Source organism: Bos taurus, chromosome 3 (genome assembly GCF_002263795.3).
Source record: "Bos taurus isolate L1 Dominette 01449 registration number 42190680 breed Hereford chromosome 3, ARS-UCD2.0, whole genome shotgun sequence".
Taxonomy (NCBI): Eukaryota; Metazoa; Chordata; class Mammalia; order Artiodactyla; family Bovidae; genus Bos; species Bos taurus.
In genome coordinates, this window is record NC_037330.1 from 53,434,127 (window position 1) to 53,445,262 (window position 11,136).

Here is an 11,136-nt window from a genome sequence, read left to right on the forward strand (position 1 = left end):
GCCCACACTGCTCTCCAAGCAGCGTGCCTGGTGGAGCAGATGTGGCCCCCGCTGCCACCAACTTCACACGGAAGGGTTGTGGGGGCAGTGTCAAGTGGTGCCAAGCACACCAACTCCCCATGAGCAAAGCAAGCTGGTGTCCAGAGCCATCTCGGAGCTGGAGGCCATCATGCATAACCCCTCAAAACAATGCTGTGCTCTGGAGAGGGGCAGGGAAGAGTCTTGGTTTGTACAACGGAAACATTTTCAATTTTCCTGGTTTACTTTATGATGCCAGCTGTTCTATCTCCCTTCCTTTCCTCACTCTATATTCTCCTTTCATTTACACTCCAATTCTCCTTCTGCAGAAGCCACGAGTTGACGTGCACACGAGGGATGGCAAGACAATAGCCCCCGCCTACCCACAGAGGTTCTGCACTGCTTCTAAATGTGTATCAGATCACAATTTTCCCTTCTCAGGTAAGGCCTCCTCTTTCTCATTTCTCTCCTATTACCCCCCAAATCAATTCTAAGATACAAAGAAATCTTCCTCTTCTCTTCTGGGATAGATGATCTTTCTTCACCTCCAGCGGCTCTTACTCTGTGTTCGGTATTTCTAGGGCCACTTGCCTCCCACAGCTGTATCTTCTACCTGCTTTGCTCCCGTACTCTACATATTTCTCCCTCAATCATTACTCCTTAGAAGGAAAACCCCATCAAATACATCTACTCTGGATATAATAAATCAAATTTAAAGAGCAGAAATTATTACATTGACAAGTATGGGGATTTTGGTTTGCTTTGTTCTGCTTTCTGTGTGTATGTGGGGGGGGGGGTGGAAGGCGGGGGCAGGGGGTTACACAAAACAATGACATCAAGTTTTCATTTGTTTCAACTTTTTAAAAGTGTATTATGCTTTTTGTTGAATCCTCTGCTTCCATTTACCTGGCCACTAAAGAGCTATCTATCTCTAAGGGCCTAAGATCACAGGCTCTATCCAACCCACAAAGCTATTTTATTGGGTCTGCAGGAAGTTCTTTTTCAAATGTTGAGCTTAGCCAATCTTTCAAAATCAGGAGATTTTTAAGTAATCCAGATTTCTGGCTTCCAGTGAAGATCTGTCAAGACTGGCCCACATTCTCATATGGCAACAGTTGGCTGCTGAATAGACTGGCTGAACAGGACCCCCTTTACAGGACCTGCATTTTCTGGTTCAGTCCAGGCCTGCCCCCACTCCCCCACCCCCATCACTCTACCCTGAGGTGAATACCAAGTGCCTAAGTCACCTCACGTGAGGCCCACTTCAGGCAGTGTTTGGTATATGCCTAAGACCATAGCTAATATCCAACTCCAACTCGCTCTCTGGTTAGCGCAGAACTTACAGGGGTAATTAGAAAGTTTCTCCTTGGTACAGAATTTTCCAGGTATAATTCATAAGGAAAAGAACTTACAACTAAGTAAAAAGGAAAATGTCCCATAGTAAAGAAATACTTGATAAGCACTAAGTTAAAGAGAAAGGCTGTATGTGTGGTGTGTGCATGTAGGAAGAGGATTTGTTGTGTAAGCTGTGTAACACTGCAGACCATTTTACAATTTGTACTTTATTATTAGCTAAACATTAATATGAAAAATAAAACCATTAAAGTACAAACTCAGAGTGAATTCACTCCACTGAAATGACTATACTTGAACATAATAAATCTATGAATGAAACAGACTATATATATATCACATAAATATATGGATATTTATTGATTCATTATTAACTCAGAGGATATGGGTATGATTGTCTTTAATTGCATATACTTGTGATAGCATTTATTCAGCAAACCTTTGCACAACACACCTTCCAAACAGTAGCTACATCCTTTTACATTTATGTACAATAGTCCTGTAGAGTCAGATCTAATTAGGCGGAGGGCACTGGTGTGCTATTACAAGTGGCATTCTATTACCAATATTGATGATAAAAGAGAACAGGGCTAGAGAAAGCACCAAAACAAGTGATTTTAAATTACCCTCTCAATTCCAGGATCAACTTTCATTCAAGTCATTTTACTGACAGGCTGGTATTTCTAAAACCACTGTGTTGATGAGAACTCTGGCCTGCACAGCAGGGTAGCTCACAGCTCCCCTCTTCTCAGCTGTGTGCCCGTGCTTCAGATATGGTCCATAAACAAGGAGCAGGAACCAGACGAGCTGGAAGGTCTCTTTACGACTCAAAATCGGATTCTCTTTTTTAACAGAAACATTATTATAAAATGAAGAAAAACAAACCTAAGAGAAATGAGAGGAACGCTGTACGTAAGAGAATGAGCTTTGAAATAAAGACTAGTTTCAAATTCCACTTGCCCCACTTCTTGTGATTTTTTTTTTTTTTGGGGGGGAAAATCACATAACCTCTCATGCTTCAGTTACCTCATCCCTAAAGTGGAAACAAGTCCATCTTCCACTCAGGACTGTTTTGCAGATTAAATGAGAATGCATGTAAATTCCAGGGCATGGGTTTGGAATTATCAGTAAATGCCTAATAAATGATGGTTGTTATTACCTAGGAGTATTCCATAAACTCTTGACCTAAGTTTAAAAAACTAGTTATAGATGATAATAAACTGATCTTAAAAGCTTATGAAGTAGGGTATTATTACAAGAATCACAGGGGTCATTTTCGAAAGAATTTGAGTATTTAAACATTTCTTAGAACTGGATTGGGAACAACCTGTAAAGAGAATGTGACTGATGGTACTTCACACCCAATGTGAAGAGCGTGAATGTGTCTGGTCTCCGTTGAGTGAGCTCGGCAGAGGCAGCTTCCTGGAGGCTGACACCCTTGAGGGAAGGGCTGTCTACACTTCTCCTTCCTCCTCCCAGATTTGTAGACTTCACTGCAGTCTTGGTGATCTGTTGATGCTGAGATTTAGCAATGGGATTTATGGGTTGCTGTGGAAGTGAAGTCTTTTCTGGCGAAGTTCCTAACTATTACCAGCAAGCAGAGAAGGAAAGTAAAAAAGCTTTTAAAGAAATGTTTACGATAGAACTGAACATCAATATGTGTGCTCTTTTCCCAATAGCAGGTGTTAAGAGGAGGAAACGGACATCTCAAACATCTCAGAAAGGCAGTAATTCCCAGACTTTTGATATCACAGACTAGTAAAATTTCAAAAGAAGACTGTCATAAAATTGCCACATTTTAGAAGAAATAATACCAAAAACAAATCATCACCAGTCTTTCATAACCTATCAAAGTAAGCAAGATATCCCAACCAAGATTTTTTTAAAAATCCTTTCAACTAAATAAACTTAGCACTAAAATTAAAACTGAAAAGCCTGCTGCATTGTCTCTATTCTTATTTTTCCACAGGCTGGTGTAACTGTCACTATGCATTCAGAATGGACCACACAATGGTCCCCTCACGCCATCCAGTCCAGGATGTAGTATCTCATGCAGCACCAAGGGCCACACAGTGGACCATCTGCTGTCTTGGTCATCATCTTCGAAGGACACAAATGTATCCTTAAAGCTCCTTGTTTAACTTAACTACCAACTGTGTGCTTGTCAGCCACTAATGTTTCAAAGCTTCTCTAAGGTGTCAATACCCACCCTTTCTGTACAACTATGCAAGACGCTGGCTCTCAGTCTTGGCTTCACACCAGAATCACTTTGGAGTGATTTGGAGTATGTCATTGGTATAGTGTCACACTTACCAGATTTCACATATCTTCAACAAGAAGACATTAGGAAATCACCATTCTTGGATGTCTCTTGAAGCAGACAGGACAGAAATCCTAGGTAACTTAATGCCAGGTTATGCAATTGAAACTTCACTCCCAGAGATTCTGACCCAAAAGATGTAGGGAAAGGTCTGGGCTCATGTAACTTTAAAACATTTCCCAGACTGATTCTGATGCCAGCCAGGACTAAGCAAAGCTTTTTACATTCTTTCCTGAATTTATGTCTTATAAGGCTTTAAGGAATGCACCTCTTCATGTACTCCTTCAGGTATCAAATATCAACGCAGGGCCTGCTGTGGCAGGCGGGGGGGGCACCAGGAAATCAGTGGCGCACAAGACAGATACATCTCTGCCTTCACCACACTGACAGCACCGGAGCAGGGAGACAAGGAAGCTGCCGACTGAAATAGTACATGGGACGAGGGGGTACAATCCAAGTTTCCTCTGTCCCTCTCCTAGCGGTTTCATGGGCGTCAGAATCATCTCCTCCTGGCTGTCTTCTGTCTTCTTTCCAGATACTAGAAACTATATTTTTTATCAGAAAAACAGATGGGCAAGGCTCTGTCCTCATGGAGCTTACATTCTGTCAGGACTGTCTACTATTTCTAGGTATATTACATTGGTCATTCCAGCTCTGGTGTCTCACCTAAAGTCAGATGCCCATGCTTTGAACAAAGCACAGTAGAAATTCAATTATGACTATGTTTTCTGTTTTGTTGCCAAAATCTTTTTGATGAAGCTTAGCATTTCGCGTCCTTTTTAATCTGCAACAAGTTGGGAAAACACTGTAAAAATATTTTTGAAGCCCTTTCCTGGATCTTCCCACCAAAAACCATCTTATGACAACTCTGTAATTCCCCCCTTAATACCTGACCTCATATTTGCCCACAAAGAAACACACCTGCAAATCTTCTGATGACTAACATATCCTGGTGCAGTTTCCCTGGAATAAATCCCCGTTGGTTAGCTATTTCATAATTCAGAAGAGCACGCTGTCATCTGTAAACCTAGAAACTCCACTGTGTATTCCTTCTTTTGGATCAATTATGTAAATAAGTCCTAAGGGACCCCACTGTTTACTCACCTCCAAGCAGAGTAATCTTTATCCTTAGCCTGTATCTGTGGTCTTTCATGCAGGTCGATTCTAATGCCTGCTCCATGACTGTGTGTGTAACCTGCCACTAATCACATCACCTCCTGAGGCCTCAATTTCCTCTTCTACCACATTCAAGCACTGATCATTCCCATCTATTAAAAATTCTCTCCTTCTACACAAAAATGATACACTGCACACTTAATTCCAAGGTGACTTCAACTTTGATACAGCCTTTGAAAGTGTAAAAGGACAATTTCTAAGGATTTTCAAATATGTCCCCACTCAAGAAATCTCTTAAATTCACAAAACACTAGTTCTTATAGAAACAGTTTCATCTCCAGAGAATACAGACAGGTTCCCCATGTGGGCCACACACAGAAGTGAGAGCGAGCAGACTGCACCACCTGGGCAGTCTGCAGGTGGACTGGGCGCAATGGACATTCCTAACAAAAGAGGTTACATGTGTTGGCTATGAGATCTGGAATCTTGTTCTAGCACTCTCAACACTACTGGATGGTGACTACCTGAATCAAGTAATTTATTTAAATCAAGTAATTTATTTAAATCAAGTAATTTATTTAAATCTAGTGTGCTGGGCAGATCTAGAACATTTGGATAACCTGGCATTAAGTTACCTAGGATTTCTGTCCTGTCTGCTTCAAAAGACATCCAAGAATGGCGATTTCCTAATGTCTTCTCGTTGAAGATATGTGAAATCTGGTAAGTGTGACACTACACCAATGACATACTAAAGCTCAGTTCTAGCAGAAAGGCCTGTCTCTAAGACCCCACCTCTCTCTCCTTCCCCAAAAGTAAATCTGTCACTAATTAAGTATTTCAGGCATTCTAGCAAAAAAAAAAAAGAAGAAGAAGAAGAAGAAGAAGAAGGAAAAAAAGCTTGAGTGGGAACAAACCTCATACATGGTTTCTGCCAATACCAGTTATTACCCTATTTACTTCTTCACAAATTTCAAAAGCAACTCTGATTTGGCAAGCTTCAGATTTGCACAGAACATTGGCAATTCTCTTCCAGATGTCTAAATAGAATTACAAAGACCCCAGAGGATGGAGTACGGATTTCAGAAGCTTGCAACAGACTCAAATTATATCAAAAGGGCACTTCAGGTGCAACATTAGCAACAACTGAACTCACTGTAGCTTGGCCACAAACACAAATTTCTCAGATGCCCTAAGCTCGGGGTTCATCAACCCCTGGAATTCCCCTCCATCACCCAGAACTCCCAGCTTTCAGATAGGACAAGCAGCGCCAAACAAAGTACTGCATTTCATGAAGTATTAATATTAAGTGACTACAAAGCTTTTGGCAGAGTCATCCTCCACTCCTCTCTCATATGATTAGAAAGCAGAATTAAGATTTTGAAATCTCAAAAGACTTGAAGACTGGACCAAAATAAATAGGACAGTACTGAAGAGGGACAAAACAAAAAACACCCACTCAGCTTCACACACACACACACACACACTTGCACAATGAACACAGGATGCAACAGCTAATATGACAAATACCTGGGAGTTCTGACTGTCCAGACCCTAAACATGAGTCTGTGCTGGGGCGTTTCGTAAGCTTAAGCTGCAAAAAGTAGATGTTTGTGCCTTGATCTCAGGAAACAGCTGTCCTACTGTACTCTTTGCAGACCAGGTCAGGTCTCCACTACCGTATTCAATTTCAGTCACCATGCTGCTGCTAAATCGCTTCAGTCGTGTCCGACTCTGTGCGACCCCATAGACGGCAGCCCACCAGGCTCCGCCGTCCCTGGGATTCTCTGGGCAAGAACACTGGAGTGGGTTGCCATTTCCTTCTCCAATTCAGTCACCATAACTCTCCATAAAAGATGCTGACAAACTCAGGAGGCAGAAACCATGTCCCATGTAGAACTGTGAAAAGAATTAGGACTATTTTGCTTTGAGAAAAGTTAATCCGCTGGAGTGGCAAGAAGGAAACGTTATTCTGTGTTTGCGCCTTCGCAGGACTGTCTGAGGAGGTAGGTCGTTCCAGAGGAATGGAATCAACAGAACAAAGTTTCAGGGAGGCAGTCATCAGCTAATGATCATACACACAGTCCAAAGGTAGGATGGCATGTCTTTGTAAGTAGAGAGATCCCTGTATCTGGCGGTGTTTAAACAGATGCTGCCTTACAAGTACGAGTTTACTAAAGAAGTTAGACCAAGACTTCTCTAAAATGCCTAGTCTAATTCTGTGACTTCCCCATCTGCCAGGATCTCTCAAAAATGCCTTTTTCTCTGATTAGAATTTGCCCAGATTCTAATCCCTTCAGGCCTGAGTGTTGCAGAAGTCCCCTCGATTGGCTTCCCAACTCACGATCCTTCCTCACTTTTCAAAACCACCTCCTTCGAGGCCTGTTCTCAGATGTCACTTCACAGTGGTTTCTACCTTCCCTATCTAGGCAGAGTGTCTCAACTTTGGCACTACTGACATTTTGGAGGGGACTGTTCTTGGTAGTGGGGAACATCCTGCACATTGCAGGATGTTTAGCAAGATTCAGGGTCTCTGCTCACTAGGTGTCAGTAATGCCTGCCTCCTAGCTAGGACAAGCAAAACTACAACCGTGTCCGGATATCCCAAATGTCTGCTGGGAGGCAAAGTAACCCCCTGTTGAGAACCACACTTCTTGAAGCAAATAATTAACACCACTGACTTGTGGTTCAAGTCTTCTACGAACTACATCCTCTCTACCTCCCTTCATCAGACATGTTCTCTGTCCCAGCCAGGCAAACCTATTTTTGACCCATGACACACCTCAAAGCTTCCCCTAACACATGTGCCCTCCCTCTTCCACAATGCACAAACACTCCCAGCTGGCTCCAAATACTCTTTCCATCCCGTATTCCTCGGCCTCCTAAACAAATGCCACCCCTTGCTTCTGGTGGTGGTCTCACATGGACTGTCTTACTTGCTTTCTATTAGTACAAGAATCCTCTCCTTCTTGACTAAGGCACCCCAACACCCACTCAGGTTCTCTGCTTCCTGCTGGTACTCAATAAATATTGGCTGGACTTTTCAAAATGTCAATATCAGCTTCAATGATACATGAAAAACAGGTGAAATCCCTTACCAACTGCCATTTCAAGAACATATGTGATCAGGAGCACACGGGTTTGACAAAACTTTCATGTTTTCACAGTTAGTGCCAATTTAATACCTATAGTACTGAGACTGAATCAAGTCTGACTTCCAAAATACAGCTATCAAAATAATTGTACTATTGGGACATTAAACACAGCAAACTTTTTAAAAATCAAAAAAAAGTTCTGAACAATGTAAAAACTAGGAGGAAAAGGTCAAGTTTTGACCAAGTTTTTAAAATTCTATAAACCTTGGCTGAAAGAGAAAGATACGAATATGGCTCAATACTCTAACTGTTGCATCATACACTGCTCCACAGGATCATTAAGAGAATGGGGGACTGGGTCATGTAAGGACATCTTCCTCTCTAATGTGTTAGGTTTTCATCAACAAAGTACACACTCAGACGCCCTCAATAGAAATGAGACAAATCTAAGATAAAATGTTCAAATATATAAATAAACCATGCCAATTCAAGATTTTGGATTGCTTTTTTCCCAGCTCCATGGATTACCTAATCACTTCATGGGCAGCTCCCTTACCAACCGACAGAGACCAAAGACTTTGTCGGCACCTTATTCTACCTGATTTTTATCTCCGGATCCTTCCTATCTCGTTCTTGTATTCTAACAGGGTTTTAGTCAGTGGGTGTAGAAGACAGGAAAAGAGAGGATTCTCACCCTGTGCTAGCTGATGGGAGGTGTCTGGTCAGTATTAACGAGATGTAAAAATAAATGCTTCCTGAAGACGCCATTTATTGGGTATGGTGAGAGTTCTTCCCACAGGTCTGTACCATGAAGAAGCCCCAGAACCCAGGAGGGGAAGGTCTGAATCACAGTCATTCTTGGCACTTGGAAGCGCCCTCTGGTTGTTTATGCGGTAAACAGCCCTCCCTAGAACTGCAGACGGGAATTCCCTGGCTGCCCAGACTCTTCCGACCTCCAGCACAGAACACGTAATAGGTGCTCAATAAACGCAGCCGGACTAGAATTTTATTAGCAAAGCTGCTAAAGAAAAGTTTCCAGAAGTCAGCTCTCTCTTTACTCCTGAATCTCTTTCAAAATATGTCCTCAAACCTTTCTTTGCCCAACAAGAAATATTTTTTTTCCTAAGTCAAAGAGAAGGAAAGGAGGAAATCTGCGAAACAGAAGAAGTGATACATGAGTTCAAGGGGCTCAAGTTGGGCCCCAAGGTCGGCTAGGACTCCCCAGTACCTATTCGCCCTCCTTCTGCCCACCTCCTGAATACTCCACATTCTCACCTTTGCACTTTTTCTTTCCTGAAACCCCACCTCCCCACCTTCTGACACAGACACCCCAACTGCGTATCCAAGTGGGGCCGCACACCCCACCTCTCCAGCAGGGACCTACCTCTCCTCCCCTCGACCTGGGGCAGTTCTTCTTTACTGCAGCTGGCTTTTTAAGAAACTAAAAAAACTCATCTCTTTATCCGTGAGGGATACCCCCAAATAAAGGGGGAGAGAAACAGGAAGGCCCCTATGAACCCTCCAGTCAGCGGAGGTGTGATTCTCTGAGCAGCCACCCCCAATCCTCCTCCTTTCCAAGCCCCTGGAAGGGATTCGCGCAGAAGTCCGGCTCCCAAGTGCCCACGCTTCCAAACAAGCTAGAAGCGGATTATACCGGTACCCAACCCGGAGATGGCCCGCGGCGGGCTGGGTGCACCTGCGGGCCCCCGGCTCCCTCCCCCTCGCGCTGGGGGCGGGGCGCGCCCTCACTTCCCAGCCCAGCCCACCCCGCGCGGGAAGGAGGCGGGAGGAGAGGCGTTTCTGGAGAAGTTGAAGGGCTCACCTTCTGGGCAGCGGGCCAACGAGGCCAGACACCGAACACCCACCTCCGGGAAGAATCAGCGGAGCCGTAACCGGGTCTCCCCGCCCTTCCGATGGGGCGGAGGGAGGCGAGAGAAGGGAGCGCGCGTGGCGGGGAGCCGGAGAGAGGCGGTCGCAGGCCGGCACGGTCCTCTCACGGGGCCCACTCCGCGGCCCCGGCGCCCGCCGCTCAAATTGCCGAAAGCGGAAGGATCTTCGGGGACGAAGCTAGCGCTCGGCCCGGCCCGCTTGCCGCCCGCGTGCCCCAGCCTGCGAGGTCCCAGCCACAGCCTCCGCTCGGGCCGCGGCGCCGCGGGGCAGGTCGCCGGCGCCGGGGTGGCGCGTGTCGGCTGCGGCGCGGCTCCACCGGCACAGTCCCCGGCCCCTGCCCGGGAGAGGCGCGCACCAACCTTGGGGGGGCAGCCCGGGCAGCTTTGGCCGCCTAGCCCTGGCTTAGGCGGAGGCGAGAGGTGGCGGCATCACCTGCGGCGTGCGGCTACTGCTGCTCCCGGACGCGCCGGGGCGGCGGAGGCGCGCGGCGCCCTGCACCCTGCTCCCGCGGCCCCGCCCGCGGCTGCCACTTCGAAGCGCGGCGGAGGAGCCGGGGCACCACGGGCGGCGGCAGCGGCGGCGACGGGAGCAGCAGCACATGACTCTGTAACGGGGGGAATTAGACAAAGCGTAACATGGACTCCGGGCCCGTGCAGGCGCTGCAGCTTCGGGACCAACCGCAGCCGGCGAGCGCCGCCACTGGCTCGGCCGCAGCCAATGGGGGCGGGCCCGGGCCTCCATGTGATGGCGAGCTCTCTTCCCCCGCGGCTCTCCGGTGCCTGCCGGGGGTCGGGGCGCTTCCGCCGCCGTGCGGGCTGACCGGAGGGGAGGGGTGGTGAGTTCGGAGGCCCGGGGTCGGGCACTGGCGGCGGGAGGCGGCGGCACCGCGCGCAGGTGCACCCGGCGGGGTCGGGGCGGCTGCGGGAGCTCGCCGTCCCCACAGCTGCTCATCAGTGAAATGCCCACCTGGGCCGGGCACGATGCCCGGCGGCCAGTGTCGCCAGGCGGGCGAGAGTCCATCTCAGGAACCTTCACCCTTCCTGGGGCTATCCTGTCAACTGGGAACTTTGATAGTAAGACGGGAGTGGGGCTGGGGTATGCCTTGAAATGGTAGGGGGAAATTTGCCGAAAAGTCATTTCAGCGGCTTCCAACCGTACTTACCTGGGATATAGGGCACACACAACTTTATCTTGGCGCGAATAGCTTCCCTGCCTAATTTGTTCTGTCTCTGCTATTAAAGATGCAAGAGAGAGTCACTTATTGTTTTTATCTGAGTCTGCTCTCCCCGATTCCCCCCACCCCATTCTTTTTTGCCAAAGATGTCTTGTGTCTGAAGCAGGCAGATG

At 46.6% G+C, this 11,136-nt stretch overlaps 1 protein-coding gene across 3 annotated transcripts in view; it reads right to left on the minus strand.

Moving 5' to 3' along the window:
• Positions 1-10,410, minus strand: part of LRRC8D (leucine rich repeat containing 8 VRAC subunit D) — a 131,347-nt gene extending 120,937 nt beyond the window's left edge. The window contains exon 1 of one of the 3 annotated variants that reach the window (XM_024989610.2): positions 10,149-10,410. The gene's annotated coding sequence lies outside the window, so the exon portion shown is untranslated. Of the gene's footprint in view, positions 1-9,283; positions 9,372-9,721; positions 9,799-10,148 lie in introns of those variants that run through there. The other 2 variants (NM_001083741.1, XM_015464463.3) reach the window with 2 other exon arrangements.
• Between the last annotated feature and the right edge of the window lie 726 nt (positions 10,411-11,136).